Here is an 11,287-nt window from a genome sequence, read left to right as displayed (position 1 = left end):
AAATAGCAGGAGTTGAACCCAGAATGCTATACAGGCGATGAACCATTAAAAACGGCACAGATGACAAAACAAGGTAACGAGGAATATGGGTCCAGCATCTTCACCAATCCAGCTACTCCCAAATAGTAGGACTGGCATGCCGAGCCAGGAAGGGCGGCCAAGCTCTTTAGCGAAAGCGCCCGAAAAGAGGCACCGATTTGCACTCTGCTAAGGTAACATCTGTGTAAACGTGGCGCAGGCGGTATGGGGTACGCTACCCTCTACAGCCACGGATGGTCACCGCCAGTTAACCAGCTGTTGTAAGCTGACGCCTGCACGTCCCCATTCCACAAATGGGAAAACGTAAATAAAACGTGATTCAATTAAATACTGACATGCAAATTTGTTTCTTCCCCTCTTTGCTCGATAAGGCCGAGTACGTTTAAGAAAATCCGTCACCAAATGTGCTTGTTAGCTTCCGGTATTCTGCCGACTAACCACTTACCCAGTACGAGGTTTATAAAATATATATTGACAACTTACAAAAATACAATGTAGTTAGTACTCATAAAGTACTCAGTTACTACTTGTATCGTACTTAGACTTTAAATTGAAATGACACTGCTTTTGTGGGACTTAAATGTTTGTCACCGTAAAAAGACATACGTAGAAGAGTCGGGAATTTGAAACTGAAAATTGCAGTCATTTCTTTTAAGTGTAGTGGGTTATTAGGTATTAGTAAGATATGACGTCAGTACCTCCGCGCATTATTGCCTGCAGGGGCACGTGTGTTTTTCCGGAAAGGGATTTCGGTAAAGGTCTTACACCACAGGCGTTCTTGACAAATCAAGAACGATTTGAGGTGCTTGTTATTTCTGGTTTGACCCCTTTCTTCCTCTTTTCTGCCATTTAAAAAATGCTTAAAAACCAGTGACAACAGTAGCGATATTTACAATTTTTGTTTTATCTTTAGACGTATTTATAAATATTGAAATATTTAACTTTAATGGTGCGATTGGGGCGGCGAATCGAGGTTCATGTATGGAAGCTTCCGTAACGGTGTCGGTTTCCCTTTTACAGTTTACCTGTAGGTGAACAGCAGATGAGCTGCACTGTAAACAAAAACTATGTAAATTTACAATAAAGTACTGGCAGCAAAGTTGCCAGCTACTTACTGTATTATTACACGGGCAGTATTGTAATTAGTATTTATGTTTGTACTGTACGTGCAAAACACAGTATTTTACTGTAAAATATTGTACAGTATAATGCTGTATGGACCATCTGTAAATTTACAGCTATTGGATACAGTGTGGTTGTTCTCAGTGTTTGTAGTCAAACACGATAATCTCCCAGCTGAGCAGCCGGGTGTGTCCGTTTCTCATCATAACTTGCCTGTCCAGCTGCCATAACATTTTCTGGATGAATGAAAAATTAAACGAAGAATGCCGATAATCACGTGAACTGAACTAAATACCAAGATGCTAATCCGGAGGCTCTGAACCGAAGGTCAGCATGCCTTCTAGTGGCTTTTCAGAACTTCCTGGATTTAAGTACTACAGTTGAAATTTTAAAGTAATAGTTTCATTTCAAAAGTTGTTCAAATTCTTTACTTAGTTCTCAGACACTGGGGGAGGGGGGGGGGTTATTACAGAAACTAAAACAGAGTAAAACTACAAAGGAAAGGACCACGAGGTGTCAAAAAGCAAAACGGGAAAAACAACGACTAACTACAAGAAAATAAAGCTCAGGAACTAAGCAACTGAGGGAGCCAGGACAGACACAGGACAGACACAGGACAGACACAGGACAGACACAGGACAGACACAGGACAGACACAGGACAGACACAGGACAGACACAGGACAGACACAGGACAGACACAGGACAATGCGCAAACTCAAACTACAGAACATGACCAGCAAAAGGAACAGAAGACAAGGAGGCACTAAAATACACAGATAACGAGGACTAACAAAAGGAAGCTGCGAATATTCAAAACTATCAACCAATCAGAACAGACACTAAACAGGACACAGGTGGAATTAATTAACAAAATCATAGAACTAAGATACTGACTGAGAAATAAGGAAACAGAATCTAACACTAGGAAAATAATGAAGGCAGGTAAAACAAAACCAAGGGCACAAAGTAAAAAACCAAAAACAGAGTGTAAGACACAAAACACAGGAATTAGAAAAACAGATACAAATGAAACACTAGGGAACAAAATCTACAAAATACAAAAGCAGAGGGGGGTTAGGGTTAGACACACAAAAGAGGAATTTATAGGGACACACAGTCCACAGGGACCGTGTGGCAGTCTGGGGAGCTTGGGAAACACCGAGGATTTTGACAGTGGGGACAACAGGATGGCCAGTGACAAACAGGGAGGACACATGAAAGGGAGCAGACCCCCACAGTTCCAGGGTGTTTGACTGAGGAATCGTGAACAATCATTGAGACAAGCTGGAATGAAAAAATTCTCACTCAGTGGGAATTTTGTTGTGTGTGAGATGAGACCGCCAGTGACCTAAAGCCAGGCTTCCTCATCATATGTTACAGTGCAGGGATCCCAAACCCACTCAGCTCGTTTGTTATTGTGTGTGAGATGAGACCACCAGTGACCTAAAGCCAGGCTTCCTCATCATATGTTACAGTGCAGGGATCCCAAACCCACTCAGTCCGTTTGTTATTGTGTGTGAGATGAGACCGCCAGTGACCTAAAGTCAGGCTTCCTCATCATATGTTACAGTGCGGGGATCCCAAACTCACTCAGTCCGTTTGTTGTTGTGTGTGAGATGAGACCGCCAGTGACCTAAAGCCAGGCTTCCTCATCATATGTTACAGTGCGGGGATCCCAAACTCACTCAGTCCGTTTGTTGTTGTGTGTGAGATGAGACCGCCAGTGACCTAAAGTCAGGCTTCCTCATCATATGTTACAGTGCGGGGATCCCAAACCCACTCAGTCCGTTTGTTGTTGTGTGTGAGATGAGACCGCCAGTGACCTAAAGTCAGGCTTCCTCATCATATGTTACAGTGCGGGGATCCCAAACTCACTCAGTCCGTTTGTTGTTGTGTGTGAGATGAGACCGCCAGTGACCTAAAGCCAGGCTTCCTCATCATATGTTACAGTGCAGGGGATCCCAAACCCACTCAGTCTGTTTGTTGAATTGAATTCAGTAGTTCACTCATTCATTAACCTATTTTTCCAGGCAAAGCATTAAGAACAGTTTCTTATTTACAATGACAGGTGGGTACATGAGGACTCCGTGTTCCGGTAATCCACTAAGGAACTTTCATTAAATTTCGAAAATTCACTCACGAGTTCATAGAAATCTTTCCGGAAACGCAGTCAGCTTTGCAAATGTGACTTTCAGCTGTCACCTGGATAAGAGTCAAATTATTCTGAAGCACAAGCAGCACATCAGATAGTTAATTTAGCTCAGACTCGTTTCCACACCCTGCCTGTTGTCTTGCTCGCCATTGTCTGCCACATCGTTCTGTAATTACACATCGGTGGTGAACCCTGTGCAGTCAGGCATACCTCTGAGCGGGCGATGTCGTCTTCCATTCTGACAAAGAAACCCTCATTTAATCAACAGCAGACTCTGAGGTGGAGGAGTCCCCTCCCAGGATCAATTCTCTCTCAGTCTTTTCTTGTTCTGAAAAGGTTTGGTATCATTCTGTTCACACGGCAGAATCCTAGCTAGCGTGATTTTTCCTTGTATGTATTTTGTGCAACATGTCAAAATTGCTGCCAGGCGTCTATAGCTTCCAGGATAGGCCCTGGACCCCCTGCAACATTAAATCGGAGAAGCGATTTCAGAGAATGGATGGATGGATGGATGGATGGATGGATGGATATGAAAACTGCAGTGACCCGCACCACACATTTACTTAGTGCTAATTTACTGCACCATGAGAGTGTAATGTGCCACCCCACCCCCCACCAATAGCCCAGAGTGGGTGAGGAATAAGTGAAAGCATAGCCTGGTTACATTCCCCCCCAGATGCGGCTGTCAATGTTCAAGCACGAGCTTGAAGCGGAGCAGCAAAGCACACACACACACACAGACACACACAGAGACACACACACAGACACACACAGAGACACACACACAGACACACACAGAGACACACAGACACAGACACACACAGAGACACACAGAGACACACACACAGACACACACAGAGACACACAGACACACACACAGAGACACACACACAGACACACACAGAGACACAGACACACACAGAGACACACAGACACACACACACAGAGACACACAGACACACACAGACACACACACAGACACACACAGAGACACACACAGACACACAGACACACACAGAGACACAGACACACACAGAGACACACACAGACATACAGACACACACACAGACACACATACAGACACACACAGAGACACACACAGACACACACAGAGACACACACAGACATACAGACACACACACAGACACACATACAGACACACACAGAGACACAGACACACACACAGACACACACAGACATACAGACAGACACAGACACACACACAGAGACACAGACACACACAGAGACACAGACACACACATACACACACTCACACACAGAGACACAGACACACACAAACAGACACACACAGAGACACAGACAGAGACACACACAGAGATACAGACACACACACAGAGACACAGACACACACAAACAGACACACACAGACATCCATCCAAGAATCTATCCTGCCAGATGGAATGGAGAACCACGTTTGATTTATGTACAGCAGCTGGATAAACGTTGACAAACATGTTAAGTCGTCTACCAGCCAGTGGTGTTTTGACTCTTTGCGGTTCGGGGGCGGAGCCAGACCTTGTACAACGGGTGACCAGACCCAATGATTTTACTGGTGAGGGGGCAATATTTACCAACTTGGGGGGTGGGGTACCACCTCAGTATTTTTCGTTGATCGTGAGCATTATCCATTAATCGTCTCACGATCAGGTTGGAGACCATGATCTACCGATGGACGTGTTGGGCAGCTCCGGATTACAGAATGAACAGTCCCACATTGCGTTTTTGTCTGTGAAGTAGAGCGGCGACTGGGGTGCCTGTCTATTTCCTGGGGGGGTCATGGCCGCACCGTAGATCTGTCGTTTTTGAAGTTCACTGTGGTTCCGATGTCACTGGATTCACATTGTACATAGAAATGGTAACAGAATCAGAAACAGATTTCAGACCTGCAATGTGTCAGAGAAGGTTTGTGGAGAAGGCAAAGTATTTCACAGCTTTCTCTCTGCTCTCTGCCACAACCCGCCGGTCCCTGGACCTTTCCGGAAAGGAACACCTCCATCAATCAAAGCCTCCAGATGAGCCAGCTTAGAAATGAAGTCCAGATGCGAAATGCTTTGATTCCAACGATCATCCAACCATTCATCCGGGTCAGGGTTGTGAGGAGGGGGGGCTGCTGGAGCCTGTCCCAGGCAGCACAGGGCAGAGGGGGCCCTGGACAGGATGCCTGTCTATAGCAGGACACCGTGGACTGCTTAGAATCGCCAGCTGGCATGTCTTTGGGCTGTGGGAGGAACAAAGCAAGTGGAACATGCAAACTCCACATATGCCTCTGTGCCATGTCAGTCATAACTCTGCCAGTCATGACTGTGTCAGTCATAACTGTGTCAGTTATAACTCTGCCAGCCATGACTGTGTCAGCCATAACTCTGCCAGCCATAACTGTGTCAGTCATAACTGTGCCAGTAATAACTCTGACAGTTATGACTGTGTCAGTCATAATTCACTCAACTATGACTGTGCAAGCCATGACTGTTCCAGTCATAACTGTGTCAGTTATAACTCTGCCAGCCATAACTGTGTCAGTCATAACTGTGTCAGTAATAACACTGCCAGCCATAACTGTCAGTCATAACTGTGTCAGTTATAACTCTGCCAGCCATGACTGTGTCAGCCATAACTGTGTCAGTTATAACTCTGCCAGCCATGACTGTGTCAGCCATAACTCTGCCAGCCATAACTGTGTCAGTCATAACTGTGCCAGTAATAACTCTGACAGTTATGACTGTGTCAGTCATAATTCACTCAACTATGACTGTGCAAGCCATGACTGTTCCAGTCATAACTGTGTCAGTTATAACTCTGCCAGCCATAACTGTGTCAGTCATAACTGTGTCAGTAATAACACTGCCAGCCATAACTGTCAGTCATAACTGTGTCAGTTATAACTCTGCCAGCCATGACTGTGTTAGTCATAACTGTGTCAGTAATAACTCTGCCAGCCATAACTGTGTCAGTCATAACTGTGTCAGTTATAACTCTGCCAGCCATGACTGTGTTAGTCATAACTTCCAGCCATGACTGTGCCGACCATAACTGTGTCAGCCATAACTGTGTCAACCATAACTGTGTCAGTCATAACTATGTCAGCCACAACTCTGCCAGCCATAACTGTATAACTAATTCACATTATACAGATACATCAATTGATCCCTTCACCAGAACCACTCATTCCACCACTAGGATGTGCTGCCCCATATTTTTCTCAGTAAACTAATTTATTTACTTCTGCACATTTTGTTGGGTGAATAAACAAAGCCTCTACAACTGCCATGGAAGAATATCTTTCAAAATAAAAAGCCCTGCCTGGATTGCTATTACAGTAAGCATTACGTTTTTGCTTAATCCCGCAAGGATCCAATTCACTGTGACGGTATTGTGCCTCATTTTATGCCCTGGGGGTGTCATTTAAGTATTTCAGGTTTTATGTGTCGTGACTAACCATCATGACAAATGTTGCAGTTCTCTTTGAATACATATAGACATCAGGTCAGGAGAATAAACAGACAGACAGACAGGTCTATGTTAACTGAAAATGCTTTAGACAGACAGACAGACAGATAGATAGATAGATAGATAGATAGATAGATAGATAGATAGATAGATAGATAGATAGATAGATAGATAGATAGATAGATAGATAGATAGATAGATAGATGGAACTTTTTGAGAAATATTCGGCATAAGCTGGAAGCCTACCTGAAGTTGCCATCACAAAGGGGGTCTTCACTGACAGCAAGGGAAAGGATCCACTGGGACAGCTTTGAAACCTGGGGGTGGGGGTGCGCACCATGTCTGATTGGCTGCTGGTGATGAAACTCGAGAACGGCACCCCGAATCTGGATATTGACCCTTCTAGTACCGATTCCGGACTAGACCTCACCCCTTCTCCTTCTACTCTTGGCCGAAACAACGCTTCACAAAACCTTTGCTGTATTTTCAGACCTCACTGCGCTGACTATTTACTACGCATTGATTTGTTGTCCAGCCCTTATGAACTTCGGGAATAGATCTGACACTTCAGTGCTGTGCTACCAGTCAGCATGAGCTAGTTCAGCGTTTGTAAATATGACAGGCTCCGCATTTCCTGTTACTAGGTCTCGTATCCGCATGGCCTTGCACCATCCATCGCGGATCACAGAGTATGTGTATGTCTTAGTGACCCATTAACCCCTTTCATCAGCAGATCTACCGCAAAAAACAAATAAATAAACAGGACCCCGATATGGTCACTCGGTTAAAGAGCCATCCAGCAGATCTCCATAGCTTCATTTGTTCGCTCTACACATCGACCAGCGTGTCGAGTTTCCTCGTCGCAGCTGTTTACGCACGAACGAATCAAACCCTCCAATTTGCAGTGATAAAAATATGACGAATGTGTGTCATCTGACATTCACCAGTTTGAAGGCGAATCACGGTACGGCATTGTTGGGCATTCCGGGTAAATCTTTAACTGCAAAATAAGACGTTGAATTTGTAAAATACTGAGAAAAAAAAGCGTATTCTGTCAACTGTTAAAAACACGCCAGTTCATATTAAATAGTTTCGGCAAAACCAGCAGTGTTTTACTTGGTCTTGGGTGCATGAAGTTTGGAACAACAATAACCAGCGATGGCACGAAAATCTTTTATCAGATTCCTTATAAATGTACTAATGTGACACCGAATATAAATGATATATCACCAATTATTACTAATATTACCACCACCACGGCAATAATAACAATTATTATTATTATTATTATTAGGCCTGGTCAAGGTCATTGACCAGAATTCTCCTGCTTTTAGACCTCAGATCTGCCTTTGACACGATCTGCCACGAGACACTGCTCACTGGAAACACTGTTGGCCATTACAGGCACTGCACTTGCCTGGTTTACATCATATCTGACGGGTAGAGAACAGTTTGTCTCTATTGGTGATTTCAGGTCCCCTAGTGCCCCCTCCCCCCTCCACATGGTGTCCCACAAGGTTCTGTCCTTGGCCCACTGCTCTTCATCATCTACCTCCTCCCTCTTGGTCACATTCTCCGCCATTATGGCTTAAATTCCCATTGCTATGCTGACGACACACAAATTTACATTCACACTAAACCCTCCCATCCACTCCCTCCCTCGAACCTGGTCACTTGCCTTAACGACATTAGTAACTGGATGACACACAACTTTCTCAAACTCAACCATGATGAAGCTGAAGCCATTCTTATTGCCACACCAACACTGCTGAAGAAGATCAATCGGTCACGGTTTTCCATACCTGACTACTTCACCACTGCTACCCCTGAAGTTAATAACCTACGTGTCGTCTAAGATTCTTCACTGTCTTTTGATTCGCATATAAAACGTGTCCCCGGAACGGCTCATTTCCATCTAAAAAACATCTCCAAACTCCGCCCCTCAATCAACCTTTCTACCGCCGAGACCCTCATCCATGCCTTCATAACCTCCAGACTCGATTACTGTAACGCCCTGCTTATTGGTCTCCCAGCAAAATCATTAAACAGACTGCAACATATGCAAAATTCCGCCGCAAGACTTCTCACCCGTACAAGACCATGGTAACATATCACTCCCATCCTCCATCAGTTACACTGGCTTCCAGTACAATTTCGGATTCAATTCAAAATCCTTCTACTCATCTGCAAAGTCCAGAACGACCTAGCACCCATCTACCTCGTGGATCTTCTCACCTTATTCAAACCCACCCACACCTTACGCTCTACTGATGCACACCTTCTATCCACCCCCTCTGCTCATCTCCGTTCCATGGGCGTTTAGTGTGGCTGGCCCTAAACTCCAGAACACCCTCCCACTTGCACTATATACATGCACATCACTCTCCATATTCAAATCCATGCTCAAAACTCACCTCTTCGCCCAGGTCTTCTCAGCCTACTCTTGACTTTCTGCATTTTTCTTTTATAGTTATTTCATGTTTGTTTTGGTTGATGTCAATCCGGCACTGGTGTGTGTCTTAATCAATGTGTCCTTGTATCTACATGCTACCTATTTGTTCTTTATAGTCTAACTACTTTTATATTTTATGTTTTGCTTTTACTGTACAGTGTCCTTGGGTACTTTGAAAGGCGCTTCAAATAAATTGTATTATTATTATTGTTATTATTATTATTATTATTATTATTAAAAGCAAGCGTTCACACGGTTTAAGTGCAGCTATTACTCGTGCGATGCCGTTTCCCCAATTCGCACAGGCAAACAGAATGAAGTCCTTAGATTTAACAGGCGCGTAATGGCGCATAATTCCAGACGGACCCCGGGCGATCGAGGACACAGAAAGGCAGACAGCGCGGAGACGTAGTGACAGAATCGCAGTATTTTAGCACTGTCACTATGACAACAGCGTCGCAGAGAGACCGCACTGGTGAATCGGACTCCCTGTTCCTTCCAAAATAATTACAGACCCTTTCGCCCCGAGCAACTTGCATAATAAATTAACTGTCCTTTTGACAATTCGCTTATGAAACGTGATTACATTCTAATTCATATGGTGAACAAATCTAATCGTCATGCAGTATGGATAGGCTACACACCGACCACACAGTATTGGAGTTTTATTATTATTATTATTATTATTATTATTTATTGAACTATGTGAATCTTTATTTTACATTGAAGTGTAAAGTATTAAATACTTGCAATATGCATCAAACTTACCTCATTAACGCCATTTTCAAATCAGGTAGAGCGAAGCATCCAACGACAAAAAAAAACAAATTTACAAGCACGATTTGACATTTACACGTATCGTTTGGCGCAAGATGACTGTGTTTTGATTGTTAACTATCGTATTTGTATACATCATTGTTAATAAAGGTTTTGCGGGAGCCGCCCTCCGGGGCACGAGCGCTGAGCAGAATGGGACAGTGGCTCGAGCTCTGCTCGCGGCTCCGAGGCGACAGCGCTGCTCTCTCTCTCTAAAAACTTCCTTCATTTTTAATGTCAGCTTAGGCTCAATGAAAAGTCTGACTTGCATAAATCAATTTTGTGTATTACGTGTTTATAAATTATTTACTTCAGCATATTTCTAAATTTAGAATAATTATTATTATTTTTTTTTTTTTGCAAATAAAAATCGAAATGCAATGGAAACCGGTGTAGGCAATAGTCTAATAGTGACGGCAAATATAAATTACAATAATTAATTGTAATTACCAATGTTGTTATCCATTTCCGGTTATTTATTCCTGGTGAAATCAGTGTATCTACCATGCATGAATGTATTTGATGAAAAACATGTTAATTCACTCTACTATGTGAATACTCTGTAATGACAGCGAACTTAATGGTTATTAAAATAGAAATGACGTGCTATTCATATCTTGTGAAGAGTCTATGGAGCAAAGAGGGTATGTAGGCTAATGAACCTGCATGACAGTAACACCCATGTATGATGTATGATGTCCACGTCAGGAACTGCATTCAATGGCCAGTGGTTTTTTACACCTCGACCCAATTTTGACCACGAGCTCAGTCGCGACCCTGTATCAAGTATAGATTTAAATTAACGCTATGATCAAACACGCAGCGAACTCACCAATCAGTGCCTATCGCACAAATCTGATTGGATGTGATAGTACATTTTAAATTAAGTATCAGTCTTGGATTGGTTGAGAATCTAATCGTGAATCAGCATAGAAGCTTGCTGGTTTTAAAATGCTTACGTTTCCCTTTCTGAACTGGCCATGACCCAAATTTGGATACTGACCAACAGATTTAGAATCGCTGCTTTATGCCTTCTTTTGTAGTTACACACACACACACACACACACACACACACACACACACACACACACACACACACACACACACACACACACACGGGAGGAGAGAGTGAGGATGTGCAGCCAGGGCACACAGTTAGGGCATGCAGAGGAGAGGGTGAGGATGTGCAGCCAGGGCACGCAGTTAGGGCATGTAGAGGAGAGGGTGAGGATGTGC

The 11,287-nt window shown here is 43.7% G+C and overlaps 1 long non-coding RNA gene across 1 annotated transcript; it reads right to left on the bottom strand.

Moving 5' to 3' along the window:
• Nucleotides 1–4,689: 4,689 nt before the first annotated feature.
• LOC125719972 (uncharacterized) lies at nucleotides 4,690–10,195 on the bottom strand. Its single transcript, XR_007385257.1, has 3 exons — nucleotides 10,004–10,195; nucleotides 7,030–7,100; nucleotides 4,690–5,554 (listed from the first exon to the last, which is right to left on the bottom strand). It is a non-coding gene; the product is annotated as an uncharacterized LOC125719972 (long non-coding RNA).
• Nucleotides 10,196–11,287: the final 1,092 nt, after the last annotated feature.

The sequence above is a fragment of the Brienomyrus brachyistius genome, chromosome 24 (assembly GCF_023856365.1).
Source record: "Brienomyrus brachyistius isolate T26 chromosome 24, BBRACH_0.4, whole genome shotgun sequence".
NCBI lineage: Eukaryota > Metazoa > Chordata > Actinopteri > Osteoglossiformes > Mormyridae > Brienomyrus > Brienomyrus brachyistius.
The sequence above is the reverse complement of the archived record's forward strand: the minus strand, read 5'-3'. Positions and strand labels throughout refer to the sequence as shown.